Genomic DNA, 11,756 nt, shown 5'->3' with positions numbered 1-11,756 from the left:
TTGGTTAATTATAGAAAGTCAGGGGCCAGAGGCCAAAGGCACCTTGGTGAAAAGCCCCCATACTCTCCCACCACCACCACCTCCGGGGGTCTGACTTCCTTCTCCAGGGCCTGGCTATCCCAGAAGACTACCCTCCCCCAGCCCTTGAGACCTACTTGATGCCCAGGGTCCTGCTAGCTCTCTGGGGCCTCAGGAGTCAGGCTGCATATGAGAGGAAGGGGCGGAACAGAGAGGTGGAGAGGCCTCACTGCGTAGACATGAACCTGGACAGGAGCACACCACCGCCTCAGAGGGCACTTGTCGGGGGCAGGGCATGGGTGAGCGTGTTGTTTAAAGAATGGACAACCAAGCTGGTAAATTCATACACTGAACTTACCAGTCAGCAATAAAAGAGAACAGACTACAGATAGGGGTAACAACATGGATGAATTTCAACTTTGTCATAAGTGAAAGACGCCAGGCACCAGATTGCATAATATATGAGTCCTTTCATATGAACAGGTGAAATTAATCTGCGAAGGTAGAAAGCAGAAGAGTGATGGCCTCTGGCAGGGAGGGAACTTGTAAAGTGTTAAATTTAACATTCAACACACTTAATATTTTAACACTTGTTAAATCGGGGAAGGGTAAATAAATGGGTGGTTGTTATTTATTCTCTGTAATTTTCTGTGTATGTGTGTGTGTGTGTGCGTGTGTTTGAAGTATAGTTGACTTACAATGTTGTGTTAGTTTCAGGTGTACAGCAAAGTGATTCACTTATACATATACATATATTTTTTCAGATTCTTTTCCCTTATAGGTTATTACAAAATATTGGCTATAGTTCCCTGTGCTCTACAGTAGGTCCTTGTTGGTTATCTACTTTATATATAGTAGGGTGTGTATGTTAATCCCAAACTCCTAATGTATCGCTTTCCCCCCTTTCCCCTTTGGTAACCATATCTGTGTGTTTTAAATATTCCATAGTTATGCATAAATGAATGTCTCTCAAAAGCATGAAAAAAGGTCCAACGTATAAAAGCCAAGGAATAGACTTAGAAGGCTAGAATTTGTGACAAAAATCCCTAACTATGGCATACTATGTTAAATATATATGTGACAGGCATTTGAAACACTTAAAATGTAGATTCAGTGTCAAGCACAGTGGTCCCCCCCACCCTTGGTTTTGATTTCCACGAAAATATGAAATAAAAACTTTCAGAAATAATTCATATGTTTTAAATTGTGCACCTTTCTGAGTAACGTGACGGGCTCTCCCACCATCTAATCCAGCCCACGCAGGACGTGAAGCATCACTTTGTCCAGTGTATCTTGCCTGTTAGTCACTTAGTAGCCGGCTCAGTTATCAGGTTGACTGTTGAGGTATTCCAGTGCTTGTGTTCAAGTGACCTTTACTTTACTTAATAATGGCCCCAATGCAAGAGCAGTGACGCTGGCAATTCAGATGTGCCAAAGGGAAGCTGTAAAGTGCTTCCTTTAAGTGAAAAGGTGAAAGTTCTCGACTGACTAAGGAAAGAAAAAAAAATCGTATGCTGAGGCTGTTAAGATCTACAATAAGAAATTGTGAAGAAGGAAAAAGAAATTTGTGTTAGTTTTGCTGTTGCACCGCCAACTGCAAAAGTTACAGCCACAGGGTGTGTTAAGTGCTTAGTTAAGATGGAAAAGGCATTTACATTTTTTTCCAACTATATTTTCTTTATAAAAGCTAGGTTTCAAATAAAATGACTCTGAAGGGCTTAGAGGTAAGAAATTGATAAGTGCAAACAAAGAATGTAAGTTCTGCTACCCTAAGACAAAGCATTAAAATGGTACAAAAATAATCATGAAGATGAAAAGTATAAGCCACAATAAAGAGATTACATTCATTTTTGTGGGATAAATTACATCACAGTAAACATTAATCACTGGGGAAAAAAGGCATTAAATTTTAATAATAAGATTCTGAGAAAGAGAGAGAGAGACCACATTCACATAACTTTTATTACAGTAAACTGTTAAGATTGTTCCATTTTATTATTAGTTACTGTTGTTAATCTCTCTTTTTTGATGGCAATAAAATATGATATTTCATTTACATTGCATGATAAATGGTTAACATCCTTAGTCATAAATGAGTTCTTAGAACCAGTAACAAAGACATTGATATTCCAAATGAAATAACACAAGTGACTAGTGAGGATTAGCATATATGAAGATGACTGAGCTGAACAATAACAGAAGAAAAGCAATTTCTCTGTAACATCATATTACCAAAGATTAAAAATCTAACATTTTGTCCAGTTTTAGGAAACAGACCCACATAAACTCTGGGGGAAAAGATTGATGAGGTCCCGTCTATATAGTAGGGAGAAATGTTGTTAATCTCTTACTGGGCCTAATTCACAATTTAAACTTTATCATACTTATGTAAGTATAGAAAAAAAAAAACATATACATAGGGCTCAGAACCATCCGAGGTTTCAGGCGTCCACTGGGGGTCTTGGAAAACATCCCCCACAGATACGGGGACTCCCGCATAGACAATATGAAATAGTTTTCTAAACAAAAATTTTAGCTTCATTTACTTGAGCTGACATTTAACAGACAGAAGAAATTAGACTCTGAGAAGGGCATCTGGTGATACCCAGTAGGGAATGCAGCTGAAGATTGTGATTGCTGACTTTGAGGCTGACTTACCTACTTCCTGCAAAGACTGTCGAGGCCAAGTTGAGCAATAGCTTTCTTCCTCTTGTTCTAAGGGGTCAGTAGCAAAGAGTACCCCGTCATCAGTTCTGTGCATCTGGGAACTTCTCTCTGTGTTTGGAACCACAAAGATGATTTTTTGACGATTCTCCTTAATCCAAAAATTTAAAGCTCTCTTCATTTTCTCCATCTTCACCACACCTCATCTTTTAGAAACACTCTTGAATGATATCACATTTTATACGTAATCTTTACTTTCGGACTTCTCTTCACAAGCAAGGCTTGAGGCTAACTAACTTTTGGCTGTTTCAGCAACTGTAAAATTTCCAACTTTGCCTCAGCTGTATTATCACTTGTATCCACACAAGTTTTTTGTTTTCCACTCATTTTTGAAGAACACTAAGGGCGAATGGCAAAAAGATATTCAAATATTTGTGAAAACCACGTGTTGCCATGAAAGTGTCTTTCTGCGAGGCAGGATGTTGAAGATACCAAGATAGTGAGAGATAAAGGTAATTATGTTAATGAGGCAACTTTTGGAAAGCAACTAAATATGGGGGCTGGTGGCCAGGAGAGCCAACCACGTGATTAAGGGTTTGGCACTTTCAGCCCCACCCTTCAACCTCTTGAGGGGGAGAAGGGCTGGAGATTGAGTCCAATCACTAATGGCCATGATTTAATCAATCATGGTTACCAAGGGGGGAAAGGGGGAATGGGATGAATTGGGAGATTGGGATTGACATATATACACTATTGATACTATGTATAAAATAGATAACAAATGAGAACCTAATGTATAGCACAGGGAACTCTACTCAGTGCTCTGTGGTGACCTAAATGGGAAGGAAATCTAAAAAAGAGGGGGAAAATAAATAAATAAATAAGAGGGGATATATGTATATGTATAACTGATTCACTTTGCTGTACAGCAAAAACTAACACAACATTGTAAAGCAACTATACTCCAATAAAAATTAATTTCAAAAATGATGCCTACGTAATTAAGCCTCCATAAAACCCCAAATGGATGGGGTTTGGAGAGCAGAGTGGCCCTTTCAGAAAAGTCATGCCCTTTCCCCACACCTTACATCTCTTCCATCTACCTGTCTCTGAGTTCTATCCTTTTATAATAAACTGGCAATCTAGTAAGTAAAATGTTTCTCTGAGTTCTGTGAGCTGATCGAGCAAATTAATGGAACCAAAGGAAAGGTGTCGTTGAAACCTCCAATCAATAGACAGTCAGAAGCACAGGTGATAACCTGGGCTTGCAGTTGGTGTCTGAAGTGGGGGTGGGAGGCGGTCTTGTAGAGAACTGTGCCCTTAACCTGTGGGATCTGATGCTATCTCCAGATAGATAGTGTCGGAATTGAGTTGAACTGTAGGACACCCAGCTGGTGTCAGAAAATTCCTTGGTGGTGGGGAAAATCTCAAACACAATCCATTGCTTGGAATTGGGATGTTCAACATCATTAATTGGTGTCAGGAGTGGGGTATGCTAGAAAGGCCCTGGCTCATGGCAACAGGTGGTTTAAGAAGAAAAATGTAAAAGGGCAAGGAAAGACAAACCCTTGATCCCTGGATGGCATTCATCCTATGAAACTACAACTATGCTGCAATCTATTACTAAAGGTAAAATTTACTAAATAAAGTTTAGAAATAATAGTAGCCCGACTCCCAGGGAGTTGGCTATTGGATCTATAAGGAAATGCAAAATAATAAGCATGCTAAACATACAGTCCCTTGATGATTATTATCCATAATAGATAAAATGAAATTAAAAGAAAGTGTGGGTTGAGCCTTGATGCTAAACCAACCTCAGATTTAGGTGAGTCTGAGCTATGGCCACTAGCCTCAAAGACATACCTCAAGGAAAAAATTGTGCAGGATGTTAAGAACAACAGGCCCGGGGAATTCCCTGGCGGTCCAGTAGTTAAGATTCTGTACATTCACTGCAGGGGGCGCAGGGTCGATCCCTGGTTGGGGAACTAAGATGCCATCTGTATCTCCCAGGCCATTGCTAAATGGGGGCTAACATTTCAGACTGCTGGATTTGTCATCAAAAACTCTGATCTGTCCATTATGCTAGAGAACCCCTGGTCCCTTTCCTTGTCTCTGGTTAACAACACAAGCTTGGAGAACTTTGCATCCAGGCTTTATGCAAAGAAAAGAACACAAAACAAGGGTCATAAAAAATTAAAAATTGAATTAAAAATAATTGTCTACATACCCCTAACATTTTGTTGGCCTTCATAACTGTCACATTTCTAGTTCTGAGCCATAGATTCAAATGGACATTATCAGGAGGCATTCATGATTCAAAATTAGCTCCCTTTACTAGATTTCTACTTCCCTGGTTATGCATAAATGCAAATGAGGAACCTCTCCTTAACTATTGAAAATATTACAGAATCTGCTGCAATAGCAATAGCTGCCCAACAAAAATCCTTATACTCTCTGGCCAAAGTTGTAGAGGGTTTTTTTCCCCAAAGTTGTTCTTGATAATAGGGTAGCCCTTGATTACCTTTTAGCTGAGGAATGAAGTATGTGTTCCATGGCCAACACCACCTGTTGCACCTGGATTGACACTTCTGGGAAAGTTGACACTAAATTACATAAGATCACTGAGCAAGCCACTTGGCTTAAAAAGATGACTCCTTCAGCAGGGTCATCTTTGACTTATTTGACTTTGATTGGTTTGGGTCTTAGGAACCATAGTCCAAAGTGCACTCCAGACTCTGGGGATTGTCCTGCTTATTTATAATCTTAACACTCTCCGAGGTGCATTGTATTCTCTCAAAAGCTTTAAATGCATGGTTACAGCTGCTAACCACCAAGCAAATGATCTCCCTAAGACTGAGACATCTAAAAAAGAAGAAAGAGAATGACTGACTTAAAGATTGTAAACTTGAAGCTGTGACCTGTAAATATCACAGGGATTAAGCAAAACTGTTATGACCTATGGACACTACACAAAGGACTGACAAAAATTGGAGAACTTCAGAGCAGTAGCTGAGAGTGGCACTAATGCCTTAAAATTTTTATCACATCTTTCAGCTAAGCATAGAGTCTGATCAAAAGGGGAGAATCATTAAAAAGGAACAATAGGCCCAAAATGGAGTCGCTTGTGCTAAGCCCCACATCCGCAAACCAAGACTTAACACCTAACCTAATTGCAGTTTCAACATTTCCCAGAAGTGTGGTTTTAACCAGTCGGTCTGGAATTTTCTGGTCAGCACCAGTGAAGTGCCACATGGGCCCTTCCCATCCCCCAGAGGAAGACGACATAATCCACTCTCTGCCTAGAAAAGCCTTCCTTTTAGTACAGCTCCTCAGAGCTCCTCTCTACTTGCTAGATGGGATGTTGCCCAAATCATGAATGGTTCAGTAAAGACAATTAGATCTTTAAAACTTATTCAGTTGAGGGACTTCCCTGGTGGTCCAGTGGTTAAGACTCTGCACTCCCAACACTGGGGGCCCAGGTTCAATCCCTGGTCAGGGAACAAGATCTCGTGTGCTGCAACTAAGACCTGGTGCAGCCAAATAAATAAATAAATAATAAAATGTATTCAGTTGAAAAAAAATTTTTTAAACAAGGGACAACAGAAAGTACCTCTAAGATCCCTGATCATGAAGAAGGTAGTCAATGTGAAGGAAGGGCAAAACCAAGCAACTATTAAAACCAGGGAGTAGAGTGTGAAGGAGTTGTTTCATTTTGTGAATTGATATTATCAGCTTCCTGAGGAAACTTTACCAAAATGGATTGTGAGAGTAATTAATTTGGGGACTGGTCTCTGGTTGAGTGCTGCAGAGTAGAAGAGCATGTTTGGGTTGATACAGGACACACAGCTCACTATAGAACAATCACAGATGGCTATATGTGATCCAGACACACACGAGGTTATTCCTGAGGGCTTAGCCAGCCTGGTGGACTGGAGAAAACATCCATTAACCCTGAGAAGGGAGATTGCCCATCACCCCCTATGAATGCCAAGTGGAACACCCCAAATGAAGCAGCTGATATGCTTCATATGTAAGCCATGTGGGACGGGCTTTGTGATGACTGAGATATTTACCTGATGAATATGCCCATTACCCAGGACATGGTAAATGCTGTGGTTAATGGGTCCCCTTTCACAAAGGCACCCCATATAACCCTATTGTTGCAAAACCAAAAAACAGTGCAGGAAGCTTTATCGAATTTCCTGACTCAGCTTCCCCTCATAGGTCTTACAGATGTAACCAAGCAAAGGGCTCATGTATCCACAGCGCAGAAAGCCAAACGGTGACAGCAGGCATTTGCAGTAAGGTAAGGATTTATTGCAGGGTGCCAAGAAAGGGAATGGGAGACAAGCCTCAGATCCACTCCAACTTGATCTTTGAACTAAAGGTTTTTTGGGGTTTTTTTTAACGTGAAGAACAAAGAGGCTGGGATTAATCATTTCTTATGACATTTCTTAATCATAGTTTTGGAAGTCAAGATGTCTCTGGTGTACGATTCTCTGACCAGGTGGTCCATGGCTTGGGAGTCTGTGAGCTTATCTTACCCTGAAGAAACAACCTGAGTTTGTACATTAATGATGATATCTATAAGAGCAATTTTAGTACATTAACGACTTTATCGACAACAGCAAAATTTTAGTCATCTGACTCTGGTTGGCTAGTGTTCAGTTAACACAGAATTGAGGTTAGAGGGGACAAGAAGGGGAATAAAGTTTTGCATAAAGGGATTAATCATGAACTCAGTAAGGGAACTTGGTTTTAGGAGAACTCAGTTTCACAGATGGTAATAAAGACATTAAGTTAATTAACAAGAGAATGCAAAGAGGCCAAGGGGAGACTCAAAGGACTTCCCAACAGAGTGGAAATTTTTAAATGGTTATTAAGAAATAAGGTGAATAAGCAAATATTGATAGGAGCAAAACAAAGAGGAAACAGAAAAGGGAGAGTCATGAGACCCGTCCCAGCAGGAGGGAAATTTTTAGATGATTTTGGAGAAATTGAAAAAGTCAGCAGCTATATTTGTCTAGAAACATTAAACATAATTTTTTCCATTTGTACAGGGCTAATGCACTGTATTAAATAGGTAACGTCTTATCTACATGGGTTTGATTACAGAAACTAATAAAGTATTCTCTAAATAATGAAAGAAAAAAAAAGAAAAAGAAAGGTCAGAATGCAGAAATTACAATGAGAAACCTGACCAGTCATCGTTTGGGACAGTGGTTAGATTAATCAGGTTAAAGACTGACAAAAGCGCCTTGCTTCAGTCCCTCACTGGTGACCAAAGTATTTTGACACAAGAGTGGGCAAAGTGGTCAGAGGGTCGAGAAAATTTTCCAGGACTCCTTGATACAGAAGCCACACCTATAGGTGAAGCCCCTACATGGGCAACAATTAGATTGAGAGAATGTAAACATGTAATGATTGATAGGATTATGAAAGTTGGAATGCTTAAACAGGCTATACGTAAAGAATTTGTGTCTCCTTTTATGGGAATGGATATTATCTTTGGCTGTGGAACACTTCCCCTACCCAGTATTGCAAACCAAAACCTCTGGATGAAGTCCTAATGGAGGCTACAGCTAGAAATGTAAGGTAAAAGTTTGTAGGAAGATTGATATGTTCCAACAGTCTTTATAGTGGTTGTATTTCTTTTACTTGGTTGTATTATGGGGGTGGACATCTACTCTCACAGGGGAATATTTCCCCTACCTAGTATTGTGTAAAACAGAAGGCATGTAAATCCGCCCTTCAAGCAATGCTAATTGGACATGCTAAATGGGAATCAGGAAGATTCCCTGAGCTCACACATTGTAGAATAGAAGCTGGAGTGCTGGTGGGGACAAATTCTCCCTGTGATAACCTTATGTGAGATAGCCCTGCATGGAGCAGAGGCTGGGATACATGGCAAAAGTCTATGAGCAATGCCTACTGGGACTTAGGACTAGAGAGTTGAAACACTCTAATGAAGATGGCGGTGCCCAGAAGAGTTCCATAGTAAAATGGAAATTGCTTATATAGGGTCTTATTTTGGGGAGAATGCAAGGAGGACATAGATACCAGCAGGGAGCATTTTCCCCCCTAAGACTGATTCTGGAACTGTGTGAGGAGATGATGGATTCTATTGTCACTTGGTCAGTGCCCTATAAACAACTCTCCACTGACAGACAAAGAGCTACTTGGTTTGTAGATGGCAGTTCCAAGGTAAATGGACAACATTCTGATTGGAAGGCCACCGATCTGATTGAAGGAGGTAAAAAGAGATCAGCCTGGTGTGCTGAATTGCATGCTGTTTTCCTAGCAGTGATGGAAGAGTTGAACAGTGGTAAAAGCCCCTATGTTTGGGTTTTTAATGACTCATGGGCAGTGGCCAATGCCCAGTCCATTTGGTCAGGTGGGAGGTTAATGGAAACCTGACCTATTAAAGGGATGCACATAGGGGGCGCAACCCTATGGAAATCGGAGGAGTGCATTAAATTAGGACATGTCTACGCCCATCAGAACTCCCTTCCAGGTTTGGAAAGTGACTGGAATTAACAAGCAGACATTCCCACATGCTCTCTTTTTCTTTTTTTAAATAAATAAATTTATTTATTTATTTATGGCTGCACTGGGTCTTTGTTGCTGTGCTTGGACTTTCTCTTGTTGCGGCCAGCATGGACTACCCTTCGTTGCAGCGCACGGGCTTCTTATTGCGGTGGCTTCTCTTGTTGCAGAGCACAGGCTCTAGGCACGCAGGCTTCAGTAGTTGTGGCACGCAGGCTCTAGAGCACAGGCTCAGTAGTTGTGGCGCACAGGTTTAGTTGCTGCGCAGCATGTGGGATCTTCCCAGACCAGGGCTCGAACACATAGCCCCTGCATTGGCAGGTGGATTCTTAACCACTGCTCTGCCAGGAAAGTCCCCCCACATGCTCTCTTGAGATGGCCCCTTGGGTCCAGAAATGAGGGGACATGGGGGCACTGCAGCAATGCAGAGATGGGCTGAATCTAGACGTGTTCCTTTTGCACCTGTTCAATAACAAAAATTCAAACAAGTAAATTTTTTTTTTTTTCGGTACGCGGGCCTCTCACTGTTGTGGCTTCTCCCGTTGCAGAGCACAGGCTCCGGACGTGCAGGCCCAGCGGCCATGGCTCACGGGCCCAGCCGCTCCGCGGCATGTGGGATCTTCCCAGACCAGGGCTCGAACACATATCCCTTGCATCGGCAGGCGGACCCTCAACCACTGCGCCACCAGGGAAGCCCCAAACAAGTAAATTTTAAAGATCTAATTGGCTTTATAAAATGATTCATGAATTGGGCAGCATCTCATCTAGCAATAGAAAGGAGCTCCATCAACCTGCAGAAAAGCAAAGGTCTTTAAAGGCAGAGAGGGAACAGAAAAAAGGAAATTATCAGCAAAGTAAGCATTCTTTTAGGCAAGGTCCTCCTTCTAAGCGGGAATGGAAGGAGTTTATCAGCAGATTTCTTCCTTGTGCTGCCCAGGAAATTCCAGGTTTGCTGGCTAAAGGTCGCATTCCTGGGGAAGATTGAAACTGTAATTAGTTATGTATTAAGTCTTGGTTTGCTGACATGGGAACCTAACAAAAGTTACTCCATTTGGGAACCATTGTCTCCTTTTAATCACACTCTCTAAGGTACAAAATGTCAATAAGAACTGTACTGTCTTCCAGCAAAAGAGACAGAGACTGCAGGTGGTTAGAGACTGCAGATTCCCTGGTGGGAAGGCCCTGAACACAGCTAGACTGATTCTCGTAGCCCTGGGGGCTGCAGATGGATCCTGACAGGAATAGACACTGACTCTGGAATGGGCTTTGCTTACTTGGTGGTAGATGCAAATGCTTAGAGCATGACGAAAGAACTGGAAGAGAAGATATTATACTAATATGGATGGCTAACCGTCATTTCTTCAGACCAAGGAACTCACTCAAGAGCCTATAATGTCCAACAATGGGCAGAGAGATATCCTCCTTGGAGTACTAGTTTGATAGAGAATTGGAACTGACAGTTAAAGCATTGGTTGTCTAAAACAGAGTGGGGGTGGGGATAAAGGCATGAAAAGCTGGCTTACATGCCTTCACAAGTGAGTACTCACATCCAACACAAAAACGAGTGGGGCTAAAAGAGTGTCCCCACTGGATAGATTTCTCCGTTTTTTTGGTGGATCTGTTACAGAACTGAACTTGAGTCTGCTCACCCGCTACACAGCAAAGCCAGTCTACTGGTTATGGTGAAGGAATATTGCAGGGCACCAAGCAAGGAGAATGGGCAGCTCATGCTCAAAAGACCTCAGCTCCCCAGTGGCTTTCAGGGAAGGGTTTTTAAAGGTAACACTTGGCGTGAGGGGTGCAGCTCCTGCACTTTCTTCTGATTGGTTGGTGGTGAGGTAACAGGGTGATGTTTCTGAAATCTTAATCATCAACCTTCTGGTTGCAGCCAGTCTGGGATCTACGTGCTTGTAGTCAGCATGTAGTTAGCATCCTCCACCTGGGTAAGGGTCTTAGTTTCTGCAGAACAACTCAAAGACATGTATCAGATCATTATGTATGTTCCTTGAGGAGGAACTAGGACTCTGTATTATCACTGAACTATTGTTTAAGCTATCGTTACTTTTCTTGCTTGACTACTTTTCCTTTGTAGCTGCATTCCCTCACTTCCCTAATTAGCAACTGCTTGAGTCTGCTCTTTGAAGCTCAGGGAAATCTTAGGAGATGAAAGCTTTCTTTCTACAAACAAGAAATGAGGGACTCAGAGGGGCTTTTGTACTTGGGAAGGCCCCCCAGGATCCTGCTTGGTTTCAGATTTGGGGAAGGGAGGTTAGGGAAGGTGCTGTTATTCTCTCTTCCTTGCATCACTTCAACTTTTTTTTCTTTCCTCCCCTTCTTGATGCAGTGGTTATAAGACCAGGGCTGCAACTTCAAAGGCAGGAAATGGGGGTGATTCCTAAGCAAGAAACTCTGACTGTGTTTTTACCCTTTATGTTGGAATTCCTAAGGGCCTGATGGGGCAGGACATACCTTCACCCCATCTGACAAAATTGGGGCTAACAATAAATACAACTATATTGCCTGGTGGT

This window comes from Hyperoodon ampullatus (assembly GCF_949752795.1).
Source record: "Hyperoodon ampullatus genome assembly, chromosome: 14".
In the NCBI taxonomy this organism is placed as follows: Eukaryota; Metazoa; Chordata; class Mammalia; order Artiodactyla; family Ziphiidae; genus Hyperoodon; species Hyperoodon ampullatus.
Note: the sequence above shows the minus strand (reverse complement) of the source record.